Source organism: Mytilus trossulus, chromosome 9 (genome assembly GCF_036588685.1).
Source record: "Mytilus trossulus isolate FHL-02 chromosome 9, PNRI_Mtr1.1.1.hap1, whole genome shotgun sequence".
NCBI classification, from domain to species: domain Eukaryota; kingdom Metazoa; phylum Mollusca; class Bivalvia; order Mytilida; family Mytilidae; genus Mytilus; species Mytilus trossulus.
This window is the reverse complement of record NC_086381.1, coordinates 80755756-80771896: the sequence shown is the minus strand read 5'-3', so window position 1 is coordinate 80771896 and position 16141 is coordinate 80755756. Positions and strand designations below refer to the sequence as shown.

At 32.2% G+C, this 16141-nt stretch overlaps 1 protein-coding gene and 1 long non-coding RNA gene across 2 annotated transcripts in view; both read left to right on the top strand.

Annotated features, from left to right (window-relative positions):
- LOC134684235 (uncharacterized) overlaps window positions 1–15138 on the top strand; it is a 160859-nt gene extending 145721 nt beyond the window's left edge. The window contains exons 2-3 of the long non-coding RNA XR_010101215.1: window positions 13575–13687; window positions 14006–15138. This is a non-coding gene — a long non-coding RNA (uncharacterized LOC134684235). The remainder of the gene's footprint in view (window positions 1–13574; window positions 13688–14005) is intronic.
- Window positions 1–16141, top strand: part of LOC134684236 (low-density lipoprotein receptor-related protein 6-like) — an 828684-nt gene that overhangs the window by 244079 nt on the left and 568464 nt on the right. The window lies entirely within an intron of this gene.

Below are 16141 nucleotides of genomic sequence, written 5' to 3'. Positions count from 1 at the left end.
GACTTGTTATAGACAAATGGACAACTATATAGTTCATGATATAGAAATATATTTATTGTTATTTTCTTTAGTTATGAAATGTAAAAAATACCCGATTCAGATATCCTCATTACACACAATCTGTTGAAATGCGTTGAAAGCATGGGAGTTTGTATTTCTTTGGTTTAATTCAAAACTAAGCACAACTTCCTTATAAGCATAGACATTAAAACAGTCAAACTAAGATTTAGTTTAATAAAAGATATAAACAACACTTTCGATGTAGCATCATACATATCCCCATTTAGTTTAAGGACAAAACAAGCAATGATTTATTTTTAAGGATCATTAAAACTTGTTGTTATAAAATGTTATTATTTTATTTCTTTTCCCCGGGAGCTTTTTCTTTCCCCCGGACGCTCTAGGACCGGTTACACGAAGTTCCTCAAAACAGACAGGATAGTATGCTCATCATGGGGCCTTAATAGCTGACTTACTTTGGTCTCTTGTTGAGAGTGGTCTCATTAGCAATCATATACTTTAGTATCACATCTCCTTTTCATGGTCGCTCTAAGTTTGTATGCATTTGTAAATTAAAATGTTTTATGTTTGCACTCAGCTTTTAATTACATTTGTGCGCATTTATTTAACAGGTTTATTCCTATCAATCTAGATTGCCAGCATGTTCTCTTTTATTCAAAAAAGTGTCTCGCAACAAAAATTCAGTGACATGATACATGTACATGTACCTCAAGCTGACTCATATAATAAAATTATTTTAACGCGTCAACAAAATTTCAGTAATTTGATACCTCAACAATGCTCAAGCTTACCCCATATAATAAAATTATTTTACTGCGTCAACAAAATTTCACTGATTTGATACCTCAAGCTGACTCATATAATAAAATTATTTAAAGGCGTCAACAAAATTTCAGTGATATGATACCTCAAGCTGACTCGTATAGCATGTATTGTAAAATTATTTTTAGGCATCAACAAAATTTCAGTAATTCGATACCTTAAGCTGACTCATATAATAAAATTATTTTAACGCTTCAACAAAATTTCAGTAATTTGATACCTTAAGCTGACTCATATAATAAAATTATTTAAACCCGTCAACAAAATTTCACTGATTTGATACCTCAAGCTAACTCATATAATCAAATTATTTAAACGCGTCAACAAAATTTCAGTGATTTGATACCTCAAGCTGACTCATATAATAAAATTATTTTAACGCTTCAACAAAATTTCAGTGATTTGATACCTCAAGCTGACTCATATAATCAAATTATTTAAATGCGTCAACACAATTTCAGTGACTCGTAATCGCATGTATAGTTAAATTATTTTAAGGCGTCAACAAAATTTCAGTAATTTTATACCTTAATAAGCTGACTCATATAAAAAAAATATTTTAACGCGTCAAAAAATTTAAATGATTTGACATGTTTGATACCTCAACATGCTCAAGCTGACTCAAGTACCCCTGACTGTATAATAAAATTATTTTAATGCCTCAACCAAACTGACCATTTTTGCACTTTATTATCATATATATGTAAATCAATTTAGCAGCATAGTAAATCTTAATCAGCAATATTTTCATGTCAGAATGCATTATATAAATTTGTAGATTGTTGGCATGTCTTATTTTTATTGAAAATATTGTCTCGCAACAAAATTTCAGTGATTTGAAACCTCAGGCTGACTCATATAATAAAATTGTTTAAACATGTCAACCAAAACTGACCATATAAGCACTTAATCATGCCTATTATATAAATCTCAGTATATAGCAGCATAGCAAATAAGCAATATCTTGATTCTTTTCTGTTTGAGTAATATAAAACTGTTACAGAAGTCAGTATCTGTATTTCCCACTTCTTAATATGGATGGGTATGTCATGTATGTCACTGATTCATTTTGGCTATTGTGTGATAGGTGGGTCTGCACATAAATAAGTCGTGCTTGCTGGGGTGTTCTCCTTTAAACCCAGTGGTTCAGGATGTTTTGTATGATACACCTTATCGCTAATCCTGGATGAGTCGGCTGCTTGAACTTTTGATGTATATAACAATCATTTTTCCATGGTGGCATCAGATATTTTGTTTTATGACGTCAAAATCTTACGGGAACCTGTGTGATATCTATTAACAGCAGACAAATAGCGATAAGGTTTATAAAACTAAATAATTAATCCAGTAGTACTGTACATCAACAAACAATGTGACTGACATGAGAGATTTCCTTTGTACTAACTACTTTCATGAATTTATTATGAAAATTATGAGAAGTTCTCTACTTGGAAAAGTTTATGTAGTATGTCGGTTGGTTGATTTTGTTGGTAGCTAAATTTCAAGGGGCAAATATTTCATTCCTGTTCGCATAAGTATTTTTTCGAACGTTCCCGATATCATTTATAATCCATAAAGACAAATCTAACACACTTGACGAGATTGTTCATCATTATACAACACCTTATGTGCAATACATGTAACACTGTAAAGTATAAATTTTCTTTTGAACATTTTCTGAAAAACAGAATCGTAAATCCAAGGCAAACAAACGTGAACTACGAGGGAATATGTATGAAGAAGAGCCTGTCAAACATGGGGAACGAAGCAACGTTAAAAATGATGTTGATAACCCATGATATAAAAATAATGTTCCTATGCGTGGATAACCTCTTTATACGGCTTCTAGTTAAAACAAAATCATTTTACTAAATTTATGAAGGCTGCAAGTGATAACAATTAAGCGTCCAATCTTATAGCCATTGTTCACTATAAATAAGAATATGAAAAATAAAATAATTACTTTAATATACACATTATTTTATTTTCGTATTCTTATTTATAATATATATAGTATACCGGGTAAAGTAATTTGCTACTCTGGAAATAATAATCAAGATTAATATTATTGTTTATGTTTACAATCCGAAAAATTAGAATAAAAAGAACTTCGATTTCGACCAATGAAATGTCGTACACCATTCATTCACACCATTCCCGATTGCACGTTACACCATTACACCATTCCCCTTACACCATACACCATAGCACCATACACCATACACCATAGCACCATACACCATACACCATTGCACCATACACCTTACACCATTACACCATACACGTTTTTTTGGGAAGTTTACACCATCCAAGGGCTGTATAGTGTGTTCATTGTAAACTTAAACCATAATGCATAGAATTGTCTCTGCATGTTTATAACAGTCACAAGTCACTTCTAGAATTAAAGGTCAGCGATCGATTAAAAAATCGTGCAATTATATTTTGTCAACATTTTCCAGAACACGTTAAATTTAATATCAGAGCCATATAATACATGTTTTATATCTTTGACTATTATGCTAGTAGACTAGTATAGTTTTCTCAGGTTATATTCTCCGTTGATATGTATCTTTCCTTTAAAGTCTTGGTTTTTTTTCTCTAACACTTTAGAATAGTATATACGGGACAACTTCCGAAAATAATCTTTCAAAATGCAAATTTAAAACTTGTATGTCAAATAATTTGACCACATGACAAAAAATTCTACAATAAACATTGGTCACGCTCGACAGATTTCGATATGAGACAGTCACACGTGCCGTTACAATAGCCAGTGTACACGCATCAGCGCACACATGTATGTCAAATAGGTCTGATTGGAGGAATGGTTCCGAAAACACGCCTACCTCAAACTAATACCCAATCAAACGCCTTTACCAGAAACATAAATAATACTTGGAGATTTGGTTGCGTATTATATTCTTTTATTATTTTATTATTTACTTAATCTTAAATTTTTTACTTTTTTTATTCATTTATTTATCCAAATTTTTGCTTTTTAAATTTTTGTTTTTATTAAACTTTCTCATCGTTCTAAATTATTTAAATTACCACATGGTAAACATATTAAATTATTTAATGCCCAAAAAGGCGCAAGCCAGGGCCGACCGTGCAAGGGCTGTATAGCCAGTCAAGGTCGTTAAAAACTTCCATTTGTTGGTTGCGTATTCAACATTTGAAAAAGTTTATAACACTCTTTAATTCGAGCTAAGAAGCAAAGAATATGTCCGAAATGCAAGTTTCCCAATAAATTTCAGCTATCTAGTGATGAAAATAAATAAAAAAAAAAAAATACAAATTAAAAGTTTTTCGAGTTATATAACTATAAGTCTTTTATCTGGCAAGAACAGCCCAATTCAGCGGACAAGCAGTCAAGTTATTCTTTTTGCTGTTACTGAATATATCAAGAAAGAAAATAAATCCCGATATTAATTTGAAACTTTGTTACTGAATACATTTCCAAGAAAATATTCACATCTCTTGGTAACATGCATTGATTGAGTTAAGTCTGCTAATTGATATTTTATCGTATGTTTTTATATGTTGTGATGTTATGCTATTGTTTTAGAAAAAGGGAGAAGGTTTGGGCCCATTAAAACGTTAAATCCCGCTGCAAATGTTTGCACCTGTCCTAAGTCAGGAATCTGATGTACAGTAGTTGTCGTTTGTTTATGTAATATATACGTGTTTCTCGTTTCTCGTTTTGTTTATATAGATTAGACCGTTGGTTTTCCCGTTTGAATGGTTTTACACTAGTAATTTTGGGGCCCTTTATAGCTTGTTGTTCGGTGTGAGCCAAGGCTCCGTGTTGAAGGCCGTACTTTAACCTATAATGGTTTAATTTTTAAATTGTTATTTGGATGGAGAGTTGTCTCATTGGCATTCACACCACATCTTCCTATATCTATATATGTCGGAATAGAAAATTCTCTTGGGACGTCAGGTAGCATATATATAACGTGCATGTTGGAACAGAAAATTTGGCATACAGTACTTCAGAACGATGTTCACATTATAATACATTATACCCAACAATTGTGATGACGAATTCCTTCCTTTGTTCGAGAACAATTTTATTTAAATAGAAATCTGTGATTTTACTTTGTCCATTACTTCGACGAACCAGAGCAGGTTAAATATCGACCTGTTTTTAATTCAAATTGGTTCTCTTCTTCTTCTTTTGGTATACAATAGTCCATCGACATCCCATGATAACATGCTCAGTGGCGGACCCAGGAATTTTCGTAAGTGATGGCCCACTGACTGACCTAAGAGAGGGACCGCTCCAGTCACGGTTCAGTGATTCCCTATATAAGCAACCAATTTTTTTCCCAAAAAGGGAGGGGGCAAATTGCATGTTTATTTATGTTTAATTGTCATTTTGCTTATTTTCTTTGGTTACATCTTCTGACATCAGACTCGGACTTTTCTTGAATTGAATGAATTTTAAATGTACGTATTGTTATGCGTTTACTTTACTACATTGGCTAGAGGTATAGGGGGAGGGTTGATATCTCATAAACATGTTTAACCCCGCCGCATTTTTTGCGCCTGTCCCAAGTCCGAAGCCTCTGGTCTTTGTTAGTCTTATATTATTAAATTTTAGTTTCTTGTGTACAATTTGGAAATTAGTATGGTGTTCATTATCACTGAACTTGTATATAGATATAGGAAGATGTGGTGTGAGTGCCAATGAGACAACTCTCCATCCAAATAAAAATTAAAAAATTAAACCATTATAGGTTAAAGTACGGCCTTCAACACGGAGCCTTGGCTCACACCGAACACCAAGCTATAAAGGGCCCCAAAATTACTAGTGTAAAACCATTCAAACGGGAAAACCAACGGTCTGATCTATATAAACAAAACGAGAAACGAGAAACACGTATATATTACATAAACAAACGACAACTACTGTACATCAGATTCCTGACTTAGGACAGGTGCATTTGTTTAGGGGCCAGCTAAAGGACACCTCCAGGAGCGGGAATTTCTCGTTACATTGCATTGAAGACCTGTTGGTGACCTTCCGCTTCCTTTTCGATACATTCCCCATTTCCATTCTCAATTTTATTTCTTTCTTATGTTCAATGTAAAAATGTATATAATTTTAAATTGCAACTATCTATAGTTCCGTAACTTTCTATCAAGGCGTATAAAAGAATGGTCGTTAAGTGCGTATATATATATTTTTGTTAAATCAATTTTTCTTGTATGTTTCAAACTGGCCTTTACTTTTGACAACGAGTACTTACATTTCCCCAAATTTACCATTGGAAAAAATGTGTAAGCAAATTTTTATTTTATCAAATCTCTTTTTTGGAATTATTTAAATGTTTATGAATAATATTCTTTACACCAGAAATGTTATTTATAAACAGTAATGACTAGTGTATCACTATCGGACAAGCAGGACAGAGATGTATATTATCAAATGATTACCTATGCACCTGAAAGTTTAAAATGGAAAGATTCAAGTTTTCGGTCGTGTACACTGACAGAAGTGAAATGATGCATGAACTTGCAAGTCCGACAGGAAATCGCTTGAATACCTGGAGGTGTCACCTGCCAATACATCTGGGAGTAATACCTTTAGCCATGCTGGTGATCAGACAGGTGAAGGTCTGAATTTATTTAAATAAGTTTATTACATAAAAGAATTATAGACAAATTAGATTTTTGAAAACAATTTTCACGGAACGTCAGGGTAATACTTGTACAAGACATTAGTTAATTTTATTTACTTTACATTAAAGTAAATAAACCCAAGTCAGGAGCCTGTTATTAAGTGGTTGTCGTTTGTTTTTGTGTTACATCAAGGATTTGTATAGTGAGACACTATACAAATCCTTGGTTACATATTTGTTTTTGTTCATTTATTTTCATAAATAAGGCCGTCAGTTTTCTCGTTTGAATCGTTTTACTTTTTCTCATAGTTATCGGGGCCTTTTATAGCTGACTAGGCGGTATGGGCTTTGCTCATTGTTGAAAGCTGTACGGTGACCTATAATTGTTAATGTTTGTGTCATTTTGGTCTTTTGTGGAGAGTTGTCTCATTGGCAATCATACCACATCTTCTTTTTTTATGTTTAAATAGTCTTCCCTTAATTTTTTGTCTGTAGTGTTTTTGTTGATTGCTGTTTATCACATATTTGTTTGATTTGTTTGTTTGTAGCTCATGTATACTAGTATAAATCAAGTTGTCATCACTGTTGGGTTCTCGTCTGAATTTTTTACATTTACTCTGTTAGAAGCCTAGCTCTTTCCAAGCAGAGCCATTTATAGGGTGCTCATCATGAAGTTTAAGTTTTTGGTCTTTGCTGAAGGGTGTGCAGTGACCTATTATATAGTGACTAAAAAGAAAATCACTTGGTCTACATGGTTTATAGTTTAAGTAATGCAAGTCGTCTCATCAAAATTCATACCCAGTGGTGGATCCAGGTGGAGGGTTCAGGGGGTTGGAACCCCCCTTTTTTGGACGATCATGGAATGGGGACATATAGTTGGAACCCCCCCTTTTGTCTTGGGTTGGGAACCCCCCCTTTTTTAAATGGCTGGATTCACCCCTGATACCATATCTCCTTAGGCAAAACAAAAATTATGTTTGTTTCCAACATGTTCAATGTAGCTTACAGCTTCTGAGAAATAATTCAAACATTGATGACCTTCTGCTGTTGTCTGCTCTGTAGTCAGGTTGTTGTCTTATTGGCACATTCCCCATTTCCAGTCTCTAATTTCATTACGAAGTATCTGAGAAACAAACCTAACCATGTTAACATTGTATTAAACTGAAATAACCTAAATCACTTAGATTATCCATGAAATAAAATTAAGGTCAGGTCAACCTAACCTGATAGACAAGTAGACCTTGCAAGGTACTCATATACAATAAAATGTATCCAATTACATGTAATAAAATGTAACAGTATATTTTACACTCATTCCCTGAACCAGCTCTTTTAGCTTTTATAAATTTAAAGCTCTATTAAAAATAGCTTACATCATCACCCCAAGACTGTAATACATATTTCTTGCATATATACAACCAACTTTCATGACTTTCATGTAAGGCGAGACAAAATAAATTGATACTTTGAAGTACATGTATTGTTTAATATGTTCGACTACTACATGTACTAGTATAAAATGCCAGTTTCAGAATGAACAGTAATTTAGAAGATTGTCACCATACATGTAGATTCATTCAGACTATTTGAACTACAAATGTATACAGCAAGCTGTCATTTGACTCTAAGTGCAACCAACAACCGTGCCAGGGCTGTAAAGCTTGTCTAGGTTGGTGAAACTTCCATAATCATGCATATATGACACTAACCAATTGTGACGGACCGTGACAGACCCTCACGAAAGGTCAAAAAGGTTTAACACTCCCAGCTGGTGGTACATGAAGCCAACAGTAGCAACGCCAGCACAGAAATTCTTATTATATCCAAATTCTTATTTTAAATGTATAATTATCCAAGGTGAATTCAGATATATATGATCATGATGATGCACTTGTAGTATTGACAATGATCATGATGATTGTAAGATAATCACTGAAACTATGAATTTTCATTATTCCAATTTCCTACTTTTTTTCCTATGAATTTCAAGTTTGCTATTTGTTCAATTCACAATTTCCTTTTTGTCCAATCAGAACATCCCATCAACATCATGGCATAATGCTGTTAGCTTTATCAACGTTATATCCAATTGCAATAAGTAACTCAAAATTATGAATGAATCCACCGTTTCGCAATTTACAGCTACAGAGGAGAGGTACCGTATGAGAGTAATTTAGTGACACTATATATTTCCTATGTATATATGATATATATGCCCCTTCATAATCTTGCTGGGAATCATGCTCAAACCAATGTGATATCTTATCTACAAAAAAAGTTTACATTAAGAATTAAGTATTTATAACTTGTATTACATGCGACTTCTATAACATGTATAAAATTAAATAAGTCAATAGCATTAATACTATTTTATATACTACTGTCAATTCAGAAATTAATGTGAGGTTTTTATTATTGCGAAAAATGCGACTGAGTTGTAAACGCAATAACTTAAACGCACATTTTATGATATTTTATATGAATTAAACAGGATTTTTCACAAAATCGTAAAAATTAAAATCGCATTTAAGTCTAAAATGAAAAATTCGCAATAATTTGCAAGCAATAATTTCTGAATTAACAGTAACTACATATATTTGATTTGTGATATTTGTAGTAATAATAATTCAACAAATTTTTTTAATAATATTTTTTTATTTCAAAATAGAATTTGTAGAATATTACTACATACATGACAAAGCAATGGTATGCATAGATTATAACATGTTATATTTAAGTTCTACAAAATTTAGAGCAAAACAAATCATTGATAACAATTCAGGGGAGAGTCCAGCCATTTTGAAAACCAGGACAAAGGGGGGTTCCAATTACATGTCCCAATTCAAATGCATTGATCCTCAAAAAGAGAAAGGGTTCCAACCCCTGGAACCCCCCTCTGGATCCGCGCCTGCAATTTAATGAAACATGCCTGGAAAATTATCTTAAATTTCTTATCACAAAAGTGTAAAAAATTGTCGTTAAGGACGCAATGCTGTCACATCATTTGGAATCAGGGCACAATATCAATATACTCTTTTTTTTGCCCCCGGCAATTTAGAGGTTATTGCATATGCAAACCCAAGCCTTGAAGGTATTCATAACAAATATGTAATAAATTATAATTATTGTACATCACCCACCAGTGGCTATATAAATAGGTGCATCATCATTGTAACATACATGTGAAGATTGGTTGGTCATGAGTTATAAAAAATCCAGTGACAGATATTTCATGCAAATTTTAGGACGTGACAGTTATCAATACATTATTAAACATACAATAAATATGAATATGTAGGGTTACTCTAGTCCAAATAATTATGACGTTTGGCAAGGCTATTTAAATTTTTTTCTGGAACGCCTTCCTACAACGTCCTAGGAAGGCGTCACAGAAAAAAAATATAATAGCCTTGCCAGACGTCATAATTATTTGGACTAGGGTTACTCCATCAGGGGTCAGGGGGTTAGGTCTGGTAATAGGCCCCCCTCCCCCCCCCCCCCCAACCAAACCATTGTGAATACACACAATGGTTTAGGCAATAAACAGGTGTGTATCCAGCCCTTTTTAAAAGGGAGGATTTAAACCATAGTTTATATGTACCTTTTTCAAATCATGCATTGATCTTCCAAAAAGGGGGGGGGGTCCAATCACATGAATAATTTTTTTTACAAGCCCAAATTCTTACTTTGCCTTTGAACAAGTTACTGTACAAGAATGTGGTGTATTAGAAAGGCAATTCATACCTGTATGCACAAATGTAACAAATGTAAACATCTTTCCTTCAAACTCTTGGCCGGATCAATGATTATTCTCATGTCTGATAGGCATGTTTTAAAATATTATTCATTTCTACTCACCAATTGTAATTTCCAGCTCAGCTTATATTGTGCTGTAGTGTCCATCTACCATCATGGCATGTCAACGAATTTGTGTAAAATAAATTTGCCATTTGAAGATGCCGACATGTGACAAGTAAAGATGGTACGGTAACGTTAAATCGTTTACGGGCTTATTTTCCGTTTTTAATCAAACTTGTCAGATTTGATTAATTATCGTCAGAAAATGTCCCTAATGGATAGTAATTCAAATTAAACCAGCTTTAGTATGCTGTATTCATGTAATATATATAACCTTGTCTTCAAATGTACTTCAGGTACACTGGCCTTTTTCTGCTATAATATTCAAACTTTATCTTTTAACAAAGTCTTCTGGTGTGTAATATTTTTTTTATAAAAGGCTCTCGAATTATAGACTAAGTGAAAAATAAAGATGGAAAGTCAAACGCATGAGTCTGGCAAAAATGAACGGACAATGGCATGACAGTAAACGGAAAACGAGAAAAGACATAGATTCTAGTTATATATATATTTTTTTCCCTGCCTCACTCAAATGCAATTTATATAGCCAACATTAAAAGTTAAATGAATGCATTCATTTACAATATTAAAAAATGTTACATCTTAAATTTAATTAAACATAATTATTAAGATCACGCGTTTTCAAGTGTTCACGCACAGGCACTTGTCTCAGAAAAAAAAATTCCTATATACCTTATTATAATAAGGTATATAGGAAATTTATTTTCTGAGACAAGTGCCTGTGTGTTCACGGCCGACATCCGTAATTATTTAATACGGGTGTAAAAATGATCTATTGCGTCAACATGACAAATTTTTCACCACCCACGACAGTCTGTAATTGCAAAAACATGTATTGTAATCACTTGTAAACCTTTAATATAAAGGTTCAGGTGCTTACATTCAATAAATAAATGTTATTTCGGCAATCTGTTGAATTTTTTTTAGTCATTTCGCGGCGGTTTGTTCAGCAGTATGACTTTGAGCTATTTTTTTAAATATATACAAAACATGTTAAATAGGATGTAGTAAGAATTCAAATTGAATATTTTTTTTATTTAATTAACATGATTAAAGGGACGTGGTAGACTTTCAGTTAACATAAACCGTCTTCTTTCTAACTTTTATTTTATTTTTAAAAGGGGAGCAACCCCTGATAAACAATGGGAAAGTTTCACTGTTTTGTGTCCAAATGATTAAAATCTGAACACGACTGGACACGGTCTGACAACATCTTGACGTAACTTTGTATCCATGGTCTGTTTTGGTCTGACACGGTCTTAACGGGTCTAAACAACCCGCTAGATGATTCAGTCTTTTCCGTCTTGATACGCCTTAACGAACTGATTTACCTGATGAGGCTATCGATCTGAACGGCGACTAAACGATCTGAAATATCTGGACGAATTTCTCTAGCGGTAAATCCAGTCAATCAAGATGTGATCAGACCAAAATGGCCGTTTCAGACTGAAATCGGGCTTCTAGTGATAATACACGTGGTTTTGTAATTCAGGTTTAGTTTTTCGTTTTGTTAACTTTGTTGTCATCAACGTGTAAAATATTCCAGTATGATTTGGTTTCCTTTTATCTGTTTTTTATTTTATTTTCATTTCCCTGGTTTACAAGGTTTTGTTTTTTTCACTTTGACAGGTATTCATTTTTTTTCAATTCATTTTTTTATAGTTTTGTATTCCAATTGATATAGTCAACCTTTACACTTTTACTTTCTGATGAAATATCGTTTCGCTTTAAGTTTACATAAAATATCTGTATTTATTTGAGACAATGAATTAACACACAGAGTACACATAAAACTAAGTCACATATTCTGATGCACTGACAATCGGGTATCACGACATGTCATGGACATTTGCCTTAAAATCATATGTTCTAAATTGGAGACTATTTTATAATTTGAATATCTGACATGCAGTACGATATGTCTCAAACAAATACTTCCATACTGGTGCGTTTGTTGTTAATATAATGCAATAACAACATTGATTCCCCAATGAACATATACTATATATTAGGAGTTTGATATCTTAGATTATACCTGCTTTCGCCAAAAATAAATGTGTGTTTTAACAAGGTCATTCCTTTGGCTTACTACTGTCCGACATTTTGTCATTTTTCTAAAGTAAAGTTGTCATTTGAGAAACCTGTTTTTTTTAAATTAAGCTCGCATGTCTTGTTTTTTCTGTCAAAACCGTGCTCTACAGTCCCTATCAATATAGGATATGGAAATCATGTACTCCAGACCATGCGTTCGCCTACCCAACTGGGGGGTGTAGGGTTTGGGGGGGGGGGGTGCTTATCGTGTTGCATGCATTATAATTTAATCAATATCTTGATTGCACTAGAGATGTTAAATCACTACAAGATTCTCTGTTATTAGTAGTATTGCATGCACATCTTAGTTTGTTATACATGCCGTTTAATATCGTGTATATGCAATAACAAATTATTTAAATATATTATCATTACGAATTTGTTTTCTTAAAACAAATGCATTGATATTTATATATCGACATAAAGCTTGTTGATACCTTATCAAGGATCCAATTAGAAATACCCTTTGTTTTAAGGGAGTATTTTATATCTAATTTAAATATGTATGTTCATCCCATATCTTCTTATCCATGAATGTGTTATACGTTATTAAAATTCGGACATCATTTATGACTTTTATGCATTTAAATGATTAATGGGTCTTATCATATTGATAGTATACATATAATAAAGGGTTGACTGATTTATAAGGAAAAAAAAAGTCATGATGACTTGTACATGCTAAATTAGGCCAGGTTGATCTGTTTTGTTGTGCGGGATGTTACCACTTACAAACTCGTTTTGTGCGAGTTATTTGTTCAATTGAATGTATCTTTATAGGAAAGTGTCACTTTTTTCAAAATGAAGCATTGAAAATCGACCTTGGAGTTAAAGAAAGTGAATTATTGCAATTTGTAAGTTCCTTCCAGTATACTCGTTTTTAATTTTGTGTTGTTATATACCAATCCGTTTTCCAAGTCGACTCAATATGCACAATTTATATTTTCCTATCGTTTAATAGTACTATACAACATAATCTTATGCAACACATGTTTTATTTATCATAATCCTTGTATGTAGCAGTGCTTGCCTCTCTCTTAGATGTTTATTACTAAAACAACATCACGTACATACTTAAACCCAAATTGAACTTGAAACTTTAATTTCCTTAAAATGTAAAGTTTTATCATACAGGTGGATGTATATAGTTGAAGAGAGAAAAGGAATATTGAAGTCTAGATTTGATCTCTCTGAAAGGCAAACGATCACTAACTTCACATCCACACCTGTGTATTGCATGGATATAGGTATGCTGTTACTAGTTAGCCTTGTAGTAAAATTACTTAAAATATGACAATTTATTTTGTCATTTGTTGTTCACGGATTAGTGTTAAAACTAATCGAAATACTCATCAATTTTTTTTAAACGTTGAAGGGACAAAACGTGATACAATTTGTAAACATTTATTGTTAATGTACTGTATTGAATTGTTTATGTCGTCGTTAATCGAGGTGAATCAATCGTGACGTAAACACCAGATTGATAAATAAAATAAGTACATTGATATATTATTGTTGTATGAATGAATTATGATGTATCCATTCCATGATTCAACTCATTGTAGACACTGAAGAGAACAGACTGTACTGGATTAATTATGATGGTGACATGAAATCATGTAAAGACGATGGCTCCGATATTAAAACAATACTTTCAACAAACATACGTAGAAGCTACGTATCTATCAGGGTCGTCGGTAATTACATATATTATGGTAATGCACATCAGTTGTTAATGGTAAAACAAATCACAGGGATCAAAGCCGACTGTTCTACATAACGATACCAGCAGAATTGACAGTATATTTGATTTTAATTCAACAGGTATATTAATGACCATTTATAATCATTTGTAATAATAACCTTGACTTGATTTAACAGTTCTCTACAATACCGTCTTTAGTTATAATACACCAAAGCTTAGACATATTAGAGTGGCAGATTTTGCTAAATTATCCCATGCGCTACTCGACATTTAAACATGGACACTAGCTATGTCAGGGGAAGTAATATATGTAATATAACAAACACGGATACTAGCTATGTCAGGGGAAGCAATATATGTAATATAACAAACATGGATACTAGCTATGGCAGGGGAAGTAATATAACAAACACGGAAAAAGGATCAATACACAATACAGATTTAAACTAAAAACGTTTATTTGTTTATGAATTACAACATAACATGGATTTTAAATGTACATTCTGATTAAAGTAAAACGTGAATATTTGATTTGTATCTATATCCTCTCCGAATAACACCACATATTTTTGTTATCTATATGTTATTACCTTAATATGTGTAGTACATCACGAATGATTTATTGTTTTGGTGATGTTTAAATAAATTGGTATACACTTTATGAATGCAACCGAACTTCACATAAGACCAAGACAGCTATATGAAATAACAAATCCGTTTGCGCTCAGTTTGGGATTGAAATAGCTATATCACGATTTCTTAGAATTTGATAAAAGTTATCTTGCAATAATTTAATCAATGCAGGTCATTGTATATGTGTATCGACATCTCATTATGTATTATTGTTCTACATGTGACTAAACCGGGTTGTTTATTTGCTAGTTGCTTCCTGTCTTTTATATTCAGCTGCTAACTTAGTATATACATATCTTGTTATTCTGATTAACCAAATGTTCATGTGTAGTTACATCCTAACAGTAGCTTCATTGCGTTCCATGCAAGTTGCTAATATAATGCTTTTATTATATAAGTTAAAATTACAGATGTATTCTATATGTATGTATTAGATATATATAATATATGTATGTATTTTATATGTATGTATTCTATATGTTTGTATTCTATATGTATATATTGTATATGTATGTATTGTAATTATTCTATCTCGTACAACATTTTTTGATGATTTCTTGGATTAAGATAAGACAATTATGATAATCAAATAACTTCAATTTTTACGACTGACATTAATTTTAATGAAATGAAACGACACAAACAAGAGGTATGCATTTTTACTTAAATTTATAATTCATATCAAATTGATAAACTTCTTTTCCGTATCAATTTCCATATAATCGTTTTTAGTAATAATGTATTTGTGTTATTTATATCAGCATATTACCAATACTTTTTTTTTTATCAAAGTATATTCTAACTGTAAATTTGATTTTTTTACTATTTTTTTCCAAAACAGGAAGAAATATTAGAAAACACACGGATTATGGCAAATTAAATCTGCTCTAAATTATGAATATGTAGTATCATGGCGTATGTGTCGAAGAGAAATATTAAAACACGTATATTCAAAGACTGGACAACACAATTATACTTCAAACAAACGTTTAATTAAATAACTCGTGGTATTCAAGTCATGCCATACGAACATTTTAGACTGATATGTAGTCCATCAAATATGTTACCTATAATGTTGTTTCGACAAAAATCAAATCAAATGAACACTTAAATCGGATTTAGTTTGGTATTTCGAATGGAAAACCGTATCACGTGAAAAGTACGATAAGAGAGTTCTAGCAGCTACAGCCAAAAACGATTAACAATGAAATATAATGCAAGTAAGTCTGTCAATTTTCAATCTTTACACTTGTCATTTTCATCCGTTTGGTTATTCAGAATTTTAAAAACACATTAATTAAGTGATCTGTTTAGGTCTTTTATGTTGCAAACATGTATAAGATGTCATCACATACTTGTTTGG